Below are 13,077 nucleotides of genomic sequence, written 5' to 3'. Positions count from 1 at the left end.
GTACCATTAAATCAAGAAATCTTTAAGTTTGCCAACAAGTATGACATTCATGATAAATTTCTAAAGTCTGCATCTATTCCTCTGACTTATACACTCAGACACAAGGTTTCTTTTTATCATACACAATACAAATACAAATTAGCCAAGCTCATAACAGTTATAAATGCCAATTTATTAATTTAGGATGAGAAATTATTCCCATGTATATTAGAATATTCTAATTATGTGTTCTGAAAGCAGACCTACAGGAAAAGCCAAATCATAATCACAATATTTGATATATTAATTTTCTGTTGCTTAGTAACAAATTATCCCAAATTTAGTGGCTTAAAACAATAATAATTATTACCCCATCAATTCTTTGGTCAGCGATTCAGATAGGACACAGCAGGGACAACCTATCTCTGCTCCATAATGTCTAAGGCCTCAGCTAGAAAACTAGAACCCTAGGGGCTGGAATCCTGTGAAGGCTAAGTCACTCATGTCAGCCAGTTGATTCTGGCTTCTGGACTAGCTGGGCGTACCAGAACAGCTACAAATAATCTCCCCAGGCCTGAGCTTCCTTATGATATGGATGTCTGCGTTCTAGTAACAAGTAGTTTAAGAGGTCTAACAAAAGATAAGCATGACTTTTATGAAGTATACGGAAGATATAAATAACAGATATACCATATTTATGGATGAGAATACTCAATGTCTTCCCCAATTAATCTATAGTGAATGCAACTTGTATTGCAACATGGTGTTTCAATCAATCAACAGGGTGTTTTATTGGAAATTAAAGAGTTGCTCTTAAAATGTACTTGGAAAAATAAAGTGTCAAGAATAGTCAAGATGATTTTTAAGAAGATAAAGAAGGGAAGAGTCACCTTATCACAGAGTAATTAAAACTACATGACACTGCGCAGGCACAGACAAAAAGACCACTAGAAGAAATAATAAGGCCCCTAGAAACATGCCAGTGTACATATATAGAAGATTAATATATAATAGAGTTAGTGTGTTGTTTTTAATGTCAGTAGGGAACTTTAAAAATTTGATAAGTGATGTTAGGACCACTGGCTATTTACATAAAAAAATTAGATCCCTCCTTCACACTATTTACAAAAGCTAATTACTAAAAAACTAAATGTGAATAGGAAAACTGTAAGACATTTAGAGTTTTATAACCAATTCTGAATTGTTAGCTAGAACATCTACACAAAGGAACATTACAAATCAATAAAAAGGTAAAAAAAAAAAAGCTATAGAAAAAAAGAATACATAAAACATAAATGACCGATAAGCATATGAAAAAAAGGCAGAAAATCTAAGTATCTACAACTATATATATGAACTTAGGTATGAAATGCCATACATCATTTCATACCAACTGGATAAGGATGACAAAACGTGTGCATAAGACCTCTGTTTCTATCAAACTAGCCCTCCCAATGTAAACTACTAAAAACGAGATCAGGACTACTGAGGTGGCTGAAATTTGCATGGAAAAGTAGTAGAAAGAAGGGAACTGCATACAGAAGAAATTTTCTATTTTCCTATTCATAATGAAGTGATGATTTGACTTTTTTATTCTATTTACGTGGCAAATCATTTAACGTAAAACCAGCCGAGATTCCTGGCATAAATCCCACATGATCAGGATATATAATCTTATTTTTAAGTTTCTAAATTCAATTTAATATTTTGTAAAAGATTTTTGCATCTATGTTCATAAGGAATACTGGTATCCAATTTTCTTGTAATGTCCTTGCCAGGGTTTTAATTAGGACTCAATTATATAGATGTAAGATTTATTCAGATTTTTGTTTCTTCTTGTATTAATTTCAGAAGCTATTTCAAGGATTTTCTCAATTCCTGTAAGTTTTCAAATTTATTGGCATGATTTTATGCTTAAAAGTTATGAATACCTAGATAAGATTAAAGTACTAATTATTACTACAAAACAAGCTAAAATTTTAATCCATGGGGAGATTGGCTTCTAGCAAGACAAGGTAAGGAGCCCCGCAGACCTGCTTTTCCAACAAAACTAATGAATACAATTTTATTTTTGAAACAACCTTTTAAAAGCCTTTGGACATGGTTCTAAGGCAAACAAATGAGGAAAACATCTATCTAAGAATATCTATGAAAATTTGGAAAGAAAAGCAAGAGTCTATGGTATTTAAAATAGATAACTACTTCCCTTCCTCCTTCCAGCTCAGTTAGGCAGAACCTCCACTCAGGAGAGGTGCTTCTAGGAACACAGGACCCCTCTACCTCCAGCTCCCAGTCAGATAGATTTCTTCAGGTGAGGAGGAAGATGCTGTCATTTCTCATTCTGCCACAGCTACCTGTTGCTAAGGCTAAGTTCCAGGCAAGTTCAGTCAAGAAGAGGGGTCCCTTCTTCTTTCTGCCTACACTCTACTGGTGGGACAGAGGCTCTACCTTTGGTGCAGCACCAATGAGAATAGTGAGGCATGATTACCTTAGTCTTGGCCTGTAAGGAGTAGAATTCCACGCTGCAAAAGGCAAGCCAAAAAGATCTCAGGTTACTGCCAAGGCCAGGTAACTCGGTTGGAGCATATCCCATACACCAAGCATGTCAAACTCGTGGCCCAAAACGAATATTTTTGCGGCCCAGCCAATAGAATGGTATGTAAGAAACGTTTTAATAAAAATTTTGTAACTTTAATTTTTACAATATCCTGTTATAAATAATCCTATATAATAAAAGCATAATATGCAAAATCGACTGAATGGTGGAATAACCGGTAGGTGGGGGGTGGGGCTGGCAAGCAGGCAGTGCCAGGCCAGCCAAGGTGTGCGCTAGCGGGCAGAGGGAGAGGATGGCGATTGGGGGGTGGGGAGCGACCAGCAGCAGCAGAGGGGCAATGGGGCGGAGGCAGCCGGGGCCATCCCCTGATTGGCCTGCCTGTTCACCTCCTGTAGAGGGAGGCCAGACTGCAGCTTAGCCCCGATCTCAGCCATCAGTCGGATATCCCGAGGGCTCCCGGACTGCAAGAAGGTGCGTGCTGGGCTGAGGGACCCCAAGTACACGGATTTTTGTGCAACGAGCCTCTAGTTATTAATAACGAACTACAACGTTAGCTAATGACTGATTACTATAATCGTTTTGCATTCATTTCCCTTACACTCCTTAGGCGCAGGCACACCATTTCTCTCCACTAATACTAGCAACGACTGTTTTAGCAGCCAATTGCCACGTAATTAGTCTTGGACTGACTTGTTTGGTGTGCGCAACAGGAAATATTTCACTTTTGGAGAACAAGAAAAATAGGTTTATTTGTGGTACGCTTATTAATTTGTATAGTTATTCAGTGTCTGGTAAGTTAATGTTCAAGAAAAAATATTAATTTTTCTTCAAATGTTCTATTATTTTATGTTAACAATTACTCATTTATTTCAGCCCTTTGTATTCAGTATTCTATTGAAATAAACCTATGTTTCTATGAAAATTGAAGCTTTGGGGTTTTTTTAGCGGCCCACATAAACTTGAACCTTGTTTATTTGGCCCATGTTAGTCTTTGAGTTTGACATGCTTGTTATAGACCAAATAGTTATAGTTACAGGTTCAGTTCCTGGTCAGGTTTCATATGAGAGCCAATTGATAAATGTTTCTCTCTCGTATGTATGTTTCTCTCTAAAGATCCATTTCTCAATGAAGATATATCAAAAGGCCAATAAGCACATTAAAAGATGCTTGACATCACTATTTATTAGAAAAATGCAAATCATAACCACAGAAAGATACCATTCATATCCATTACTATGGCTATAATAAAGTTGTAATAACAAGTATTGGTGAGCATATGAAGAGTTCAATACCCTCATAAACTGGTGGTGGGACAGTAAAATGATGTGGCCACAGTGGAGAAGTATGGCAGTTCCTCAAGCGATTAAACAGAATTATCATATGACCTAGTAATTCCACTCTTAGGTATATACTCAAGAGAAATGAAAACATACAGCACACAAAAACTTGTACACAAATGTTTATAGCAACAGTATCAACACTAATAAAAGAGAAAAATGGTAATTGGCGTACGAGCTACCCTTTTCATTGGCTAATCAGGGCTATATGCAAATTAACTGCCAACTAAGATTGGCAGTTAACGGCCAACAAGATGGCAGTTAATTTGCATATGTAGGCACAATGCAGGGAGGCGAAAGGGAAGGCAGGAAGAAGCCCCCTGCCACTGACAGTGATCGGAAACCCAGGGGGGAGCTAAGAGCTGGGGGGCAGGGCAAAGGCGGCCCTGGGGCCGCCTTTGCCCTGCCCCCCAGCCATGATCGGAGAATCAGGCGCCTTTTCCGCCCTGGCCAGTGATAGCAGGAAGTAGGGGTGGAGCCAGCGATGGGAGCTGGGCACGGTCGAAGCTGGCAGTCCCAGGAGCTAGGGGTCCCTTGCCTGGGCCTAAAGCGAAGCCCACGATCGTGGGGCTGCTGCAGCTGCGGGTCCCCGCTGCCCGGGCCGGACGCCTCAGCCAGAGGCGTCAGGCCTGGGCAAGGGGCCGATCCTGCGATTGGAGGGTGATGGGGGTCAACGCCTGAGGGTTCCCAGTATGTGAGAGGGGGCAGGCTGGGCTGAGGGACACCCCCCCCCCCCCACACACACACAGTGCACGAATTTCGTGCACTGGGCCCCTAGTTTATAATAATCAAAAAGTAGAAACCAAAATGTCTATCACAACTGATATGGTCCTAAAGCCATACAATGGAATATTATGCAGCCATAAAAGGAAAGAAGTTACTGACACATACTACAACATGGATGAACCTTGAAAACATTATGCTAAATAAAAAGAAGCCAGTTACAAAGACCATATAAAATGTCCAGAACAGGGTAATTTTTGGAGACAAAAAGTATATTAGTGATTGCTTATGGCAGTCAATGGCTAGGATGAGAGCATAGACAGTTAACAGTTAACGGGTATGGGGTTTCTTTTTAAGATGATGAAAATGCTCTAAAACTGACTACAGTGAGAGCTTAGGCCGGGTGACTTGGTTGGTTGAAGCATCCTCCCGAACACCAAAAATAGTTGTAGGTTTTGGTCAGGGCGCCTGTGAAAACCAACCAATCGATGTTACACACACTCTCTCTCTAAAAATCAATGAAACATCCTCAGGTTAGAAGTTTTTTAAAAATGGACGTAGTGATGGCTTCACATTACCTGTGAATATATTAAAAGTCACTGAATTGTATACTTCAAATGGGTGAATTGTATGTCTATCTCAATAAAGCTGTTAAAAAAAACTTCTGTCCTGGTCTCTAAAATAATTTCCTATCAAATACCCAAGACATTACTGAAAGACAGTAAACATTTAAAGAGCAATTGAAGTTTAAAGATAAAATGCCACTAACCAATAATAACATAAACTTCATTCCACCAAAAATGTGTACACAACACATGCCTAGAATACCCTCATTTGGTCTTTATGCTACCTATACTAATTTTTTTTAATGTTTTAATTGATTTCAGAGAGAGAGAGAGAGAGAGAGAGAGAGAGAGAGAGAGAAGGAGAGGGAGAAAGAGGGAGAGAGAGAGAGAGAGAGGGAGGGAGGGAGGGGAGGGAGGGAGGAAAGCATCAATGATGAGAGAATAATCATTGATTGGCAGCCTCCTATAACCCCCCTACTGGGGATCAAGCCCACAACCCAGGCATGTGCCCTGACTGGGAATCGAACTATGACCTCCTGGTTCATAGGTAGACAGACGCTCAACCTCTGAGCCACATGGGCTAGGCAATATACTAATTTATAATACTAAATTTGATAGAAATTTTCATAGAACATGTAAATGAAAATCCCCAAACCACCACATAAAATGAGAAAGTGGTAATAATATTCTATTAATACTGCTATGTAGGATTAGTTTTAAGAGGTCACTGGTTTTAAAAAATTCAGTAAAGATAATTTGGAATTTTCACCTTGTAATGTAGTTTTGCTGGTACTGTCTCAAATGCATCTTACCAGAATATCTAGTCTATATTCATTTATCTCAAGACTTCAAATACGAAACAGAAAGAACACTGAAATTTTAATATAGTCATTATCATAAAGCCTTTCTCTTCGTGCCCATTTTCATAAAAAATGTAATAAACTAAACTTAGGAATAACCAAATTATTTCAATTTGTCCATTGTTAATATCCTTTTTTACATCTAAAATAGTTTGAAGTACCAAGTACCAGATATCCTAATATTAAAACTTAATCAGAAATAAGTTTTATAGGTATAATTTTGCTTAAAGGAAAAAGATACAATATTCCCAACTACTGCTGCTCACATATTTGAAATCTGAAGATCTCATATAGGATTCATGCTACAAATTACAGAACAAGCACCGTATCATAGCAACCCAGCAATACCACTACAGTGACACGCTGAGGATGCAATCCAAGATTCTAATTTAAGAAACTGGCACAGAATATAGGACATGTAGCTTTTTCTGGCAATATCCCTAGAACATTAATAACTAAGTCTAAAATCAGTTTTTATTTGAAACTTTAAAGGATCAAGCTATTATAAAGTAACAATGGAAACATTTATTAACAAATGATTCACAGCATTGTAACTAAATATGACTTAGTTAAGGATCTATGATTTCATTACAATTGAAAATTTTAGGAAATTCAAATACATACACCCTACATGTCTAATATATGAATGTATATTGTTTTAAGAAAACTCCCAGAATACTATCTAAAACTCAGAAGAGCATAAATACTGCCACACTTTACTATTCACATGTAAATATATCCACAACTATTGCATCATAGCATTAAAACATATTGTTCAAGTTTTATTTCAAAAGAATTAACTGTGGTATCTTTTGTATTTAAAAACCACTTCTGATAAGAGAAAAAAGTATAACAAAAAATGAAGATTAGTTAAATGGGACATGTTATATTAGAAAGCACAATACTGAAAAACAAAGTCTTCTGGTAAAATAAATGGAACATTTGTGTCATCTGCTTAATTCAATTTGAATATAAAACCTGCTATTCATCAAATAAAACAGGTTTTTAGAACCATCTTTGTTTCTCATTTGGGACTTTGGTGAACAAGAAGTATTAGAGAGGTCTTTATAGACAGAATGAAGGGCTAAAGCTGTTTTCAGTTTTGATGACTGTGGTAAGGTTCCATCTTACAGCTACTCCCACCTGTAGCTCCTAAGAAACACCTGCTACCATGTTAAGAGAAAAGAGTACGTACTTTAACAAGATTTTTCAAGTCTCTAAAGCAGGGCCAGAGGTCTATAAACACCCCATTTCCCTCTAGCAATAGACCATAGATAGGATTCAAGGTGGTGGTGGTAGTGGTGGGGAATCCAAGAACCCTGAAATTATATACAAAATAATGTATATGATATTTTCTGAGATGATGCATTCCTTTAAATGGCTTCTTAAAGAGACCATGTGTAACCTCCCCAAAATAAAATACCAGTACTCCTAGAAATTGTTTCCTTTCCTTTTAATATAAGGAATATTTATAACCAAGGTTTAAAATTATTTGATTCATTTCCAGAAATAAAAAAATTTAATCAGAAGTAATTTTAAACTGATTTTAATTTTTTCTTTCAGAATTTTGCTATTTATAATATTCTATTAAAGTAAAAACAATAAGTTTACAAAACAGTATATATATGACTCCACTGATGGAAAAATACAGGAAGATGCTCAAAATTTAAGAGAAATTTCCTCTGACTGGGGATTTTGATTTTCTATCTTTGTAAGATTCTTTTTTGACTTGTTTTTAACAGTGAATCTTTACACTTTTACAAGAATAATAAAGTCATTATAAAGGAAGTAAGATAGTTAAGAATATGACATTTCTCAATGCATAGTCTTTAAATGAGTTTATTTTAGAAAACCATGAAAACTGAGACTCACTCATGACTCAGAGCAAGTATTGTATCCTAAAATAGTAATCCCTATTCCACAGAAGTTACTTTACTAGATCTTAAAAAAAAAAAAAGAGTTCGCAAAATATGTTATGTGTAACCCAGGTGTCCCAAATTAAAAACAGAATATTAAAATATATGAAATATCAAAACCAGTGCCTATTTAGTAGCTAGGTAAAAGTTGAGTTTTTTATTTTTATTGATTTTAGAGAGGAAAGGAAAGGAAAAGACAGAAATATCAATGACGTGAATCGATTGGCTGCCTCCTGCACGTCCTCCACTGGCGATCAAGCCCGCAACCCGGGCATGTACCCGACTGGAATCGAACCCAGGACCCCTCAGTCTGCAAGCTGACGCTCTATCCACTGAGCCAAACCACCTAGGGCAAGTTGAGTTATTTTTACCTTTCCTACATGAATGACTGAACTTTCCTATGAAGATAATGACTGAAAATACAATGCACCTTAGCTTAAAAGCACTTCATTGTTACATTTGCTACTTTATTTCCACTTTGTATTCAAATTTAAGTTGGTTCATTCACTGGAAACACAAATGTATGTAGAAAACTAAAAATAACTTAAGAAGATAACATGTTGTCTAATTTCAGTTTTTCTAGAGGTTTTAGCAGGAGACAACAATATAGTCATAGATAAATTAGCCCAATTGACTTTTATAGCCAAGTCTCAGTCATCTTGCCCCCATTTATTTTCCTCCCTCAAACTGGGAAATAATGATCAGAAAGACATTGCTATGTTAACATGCCCACAGTTAAAAAACAAAAACAAAAAAACAAAGTTTCAAAAACTGTATACATAGCTTGTGAAAATGGGATTAAAATATACCTATCGCCCTGACCAGTTTGGCTCGGTGGATAGAGCGTCGGCCTGCGGACTCAGGGGTCCCAGGTTCGATTCCAGTCAAGGGCATGTGCCTTGGTTGCAGGCACATCCCCACTAGGGAATGTGCAGGAGGCAGCTGATCGATGTTTCTCTCTCATCCATGTTTCTGGCTCTCTGTCCCTCTCCCTTCCTCTCTGTAAAAAATTAATAAAATATATATTTTTAAAAACAACAAAAAATTTGGTTTTTAAAAATATATATATATATACCTATCATTTCCAACAGAGAAACAAAAATAAGTTAGTCTAATCAATTCTTCATATTTCATAATTCCTCAAAACCACTAACAACAGATTATAATTCAGACTGAGTAGCATCTCCAAATCACAAATCTAGCTCTGACAAAAATGTTCTGAGTGATTAAAAGTTCACTTCTTGTTTCTTAGTACTCATTCATAAAACAAATGTTAACCAATAAAATTTTTACTTTACTTAAAAAGAGAGGAACAGTGCTAAGAGACCCCAAAGAAGATCAATAAAACATTTTTATATCAAAAGAATTTAAAAAATAAAGATCCCATGCTTTAAAGCAGGGGTGGGGAACATCCAGCACTCAGGCCATATAAGGCCCACAAAATCTTTTGGTCTGGCCCTACCAAGGCATTAGGGTGAATTAATTAAATGTTTGACCAAATATAGCAGGCTACTTTTTAAGTTGGTAATTTTGTATAACCCTCAAATGATGTTATAAATATCCAAATGGTTGTTGGCAGAAAAAAGGTGCTCAACTCCTGCTTTAAAGATTCTTAAAATACCTACGTTCAATACTGGCCTACTTGCCCAGGACCTAAAAGAAATCAGTATGTTGGTAAGGTATTCAATTACAAATATTTATCCTTTGCATTGTTACAAGACAGGTGCTAATTTTGCTTTAGTGCAGGAAATACACATCTGCAATTTCATATTATAGTTAAGAATCAATAACCCGTTGAGAAGATATTGAGCTATAAATGACTTGCACAAAAATATAACCTGTTTTAGTTTCTTCATCAACAAAATTCGAAGTTTGGGTCTTTATGTAAACTTACTTAGTTATAAATCATTATAAAACTGTGATTTATTGCATGGTGTTTTTCTTTAAACTGGTGGTAGACCTAAAGCAGGGGTCCTCAAACTACGGCCCGCGGGCCACATGCAAATACAAATATTGTATTTGTTCCCGTTTTGTTTTTTTTACTTTGAAATAAGGTATGTGCAGTGTGCATAGGAATTTGTTCATAGTTTTTTTTTTAAACTATAGTCCGGCCCTCCAACGGTCTGAGGGACAGTGAACTGGCCCCGTTTAAAAAGTTTTGAGGACCCCCGACCTAAAGGGTGTCCCAAAATTCACGCAAGAAGTAATTTTGACAGAAAACACAGGTTTATAATTAAAAATTGTAAATTTTTTATTGATTAATAAAGTATACAGTATAAGGTTATGTATGGAATAGCAAACTGGATTATCATGTCGTGATAGCGAGCATCATTAACTGTTATTGCCTGAGCAGCCGCATTTTCGAAGAAGAATGGTCCGATTATGCCTCCAGCACAAATCCGCACCAAACAGTGACACATTGTGGATGCATTTGTTTCTCAACAATCACTCGTGGATTTTCTGAACCCCAAATGCGACAATTTTGTCGATTAACCAAGCCATCAAGATGAAAATGAAAATGAGCCTCATAGCTGAAGATGATTTTGTTCGAAAAATCAGCATCCACTTGTTGTTGTTCCATAATCCATTCAACGAACTCTATTCGCTGTGCGTGGTCAGTAGACTTCAGTTCTTGAGTCAACTGAACTTTATAAGCATGAAGATGCAAATCTTTAGTGAGAATACGCTGTAGAGAGCTTCTCAAAATGTCCAATTCTTGACCACGGTGCCGAATTGATGTCCCTGGACACTCAGCAACACTCTCACGAACTGCTTCGATGCGGCTGCTCAGGCAATAACAGTTAATGGTGCTCACTATCATGACATGATAATCCAGTTTTCTATTCCATTCACAACCCTATACTGTATACTTTATGAATCAATAAAAAATTTACAATTTTTAATTATAAACCTGTGTTTTCTATCAAAATTACTTCTTGCGTGAATTTTGGGACACCCTTTATCTACCCAGTGATCTAAACTAAAACATCTGGGAATCATCCTTGATTCATACCTTTCCTTCTCTGTCTCCTTCCCCAAACTCAAAAATAAAATTCATTAACAAGTCCTATCCAAGATGTACCTCAAATACATATTTTCCCCATCTCTACTGCTACTACCCTACCTAGCCCAAGCCTATTGTGTCTCATCTAGCCTATTATAATAACACTAGAGGCCCGGTGCACAAAAATTTGTGCACTCGGGGGGGAGGGGGGTCTCTCAACCCGGCCTGTGCCCTCTCGCAGTCTGGAACCGCTCGGGAGATAGTTACCTGCTGGCTTAGGCAGAGGGCAGGCCCAATCCCTAGGTGCAGCCTCTGGTCGGGCTCAGAGCAGGGCTGATTGGGGAGTTGGAGCGCCGCTCCCTGTCATGCACAGAGCAGGCCAGCTTTAGCTCTGGCTCCAGCTCTGAGGCTTCTGCTGCTGAAAGAAGGCATCTGGTTTGTTTCGGTTCTATAATCGAAACATTGTATAAATCCAGCTCTGAGATCCGGGCCTCGCTGAAAGCAGGTTTCTGGGGTTTTGTTTAGCTTCTAAATTTGTTACAATGTTTCTTAAACTGCAGGCTCAGAGGCCCGCAAAGCAGGCGGGGAACGCTGGTTTCCTCCATCACTGAAGCAAGCAAGCCTCATGTTAGTTTCAAGCTGCCTGGCTGCCAGCCGCCATCTTGGCTGGCAGTTAATTTGCATATCTCGCTGATTAGCCAATGGGAAGGGTAGCGGTTGTACGCCAATTACCATGTTTCTCTTTTATTAGATAGGATACTAACGGATTCTCCTCCTAAAAATCTTGTTACAATCCATTCTCCATGTGGCAGCTAGAGTGATATATGTGTTTTAAACTGTCAAGTTTCCTGAAAAAGATGTCCAAACTTACTGACTTGGCTTTCACAATTTTCATTCACTGTTCACCTTATGGGAATTTCAAGTCTATCAATTCTCTAAAATGCCTCTCAAGTCACCAATGTTGCCTAAAGATTACCAAACCCATGGAAACTTTTCAGTTATTTATCTGACTTGTCAACAGCTTTTTTCACTGTTACTAACCTGGGCCCCCATTTTTTATTTTATTTTTATTTTTTAATATATTTTGTTGATTCTTTACAGAGAGGAAGGGAGAGGGATAGTTAGAAACATCGATGAGAGAGAAACATCGATGAGAGAGAAACATCGATCAGCTGCCTCCTGCACACTCTCTACTGGGGATGTGCCCGCAACCAAGGTACATGCCCTTGACCGGAATTGAACCTGGGACCCTTGAGTCCACAGGCTGACGCTCTATCCACTGAGCCAAAACGGTTAGGGCTAGGCCCCCATTTTTTAAAAGATTCTTTCCTGGACTGCTTTGTCTCTACTCTCTCCTGTCCTTCTTTGCCTCCACCTCAAGCTGTCTCTCTTGCCTTTTTCTTTGATTGTCCACCTAAATGACGGTATTCCTTGACCTCTTCTCATCCTATACATTTTCAGTGGGCAGTTGCTTCTACTTACATTGCTTCAAATGCCATCTTTAATCTAAAGCAGTGGTTCTCAACCTTCCTAATGCCTCGACCCTTTAATACAGTTCATGTTGTGGTGACCCCCAACCATAAAATTATTTTCGTTGCTACTTCATAACTGTAATTTTGCTACTGTTATGAATCGTAATATAAATATCTGATATGCAGGATGTATTTTCATTGTTCGCGACCCACAGGTTGAGAACCACTGACTAAAGACTCCCAAAGTATCTCGAGCACAGGTCTTTCTACTTAAGCTCCAGACCCAAATATCGAACTTCCTATTAGACAGCTTCACTTCAGTTTCCCACAAGCATTTGGATCTTTCCAACAGGAACCATTCTTTCCTCCAAAAAACCTGCTATCATTATCTCTAGCTGTCCAAGCTGGAAATGTGTCATCATTGATTCTTCCCTCTCACCAAGGCCTGTCTATAATACCACTCCATCTCCACTTAAGCAAGGCCACCTTCATCTCTTGTCTGAATTACTGTGCCAGCATCCTCTCTAGTGTTCCATAATCCCATTTCTCAGTACACTCTTCATACTACTGTCAGGAATAAATATAATATGTGGCATCAGACTATGACCTAGCTCCTAATTGATGCTCCAATCTCTTCTCTAGCCAGTTTCCTATTACAATAGC

General features: G+C 37.9%; 1 protein-coding gene across 4 annotated transcripts in view; it reads right to left on the bottom strand.

Annotated features, from left to right (window-relative positions):
- The window catches only part of PPP2R5A (protein phosphatase 2 regulatory subunit B'alpha), a 68,649-nt gene that overhangs the window by 46,095 nt on the left and 9,477 nt on the right, over positions 1–13,077 (bottom strand). The window lies entirely within an intron of this gene.

Source organism: Myotis daubentonii, chromosome 18, assembly GCF_963259705.1.
Source record: "Myotis daubentonii chromosome 18, mMyoDau2.1, whole genome shotgun sequence".
Taxonomy (NCBI): domain Eukaryota; kingdom Metazoa; phylum Chordata; class Mammalia; order Chiroptera; family Vespertilionidae; genus Myotis; species Myotis daubentonii.
The sequence above is the reverse complement of the archived record's forward strand: the minus strand, read 5'-3'. Positions and strand labels throughout refer to the sequence as shown.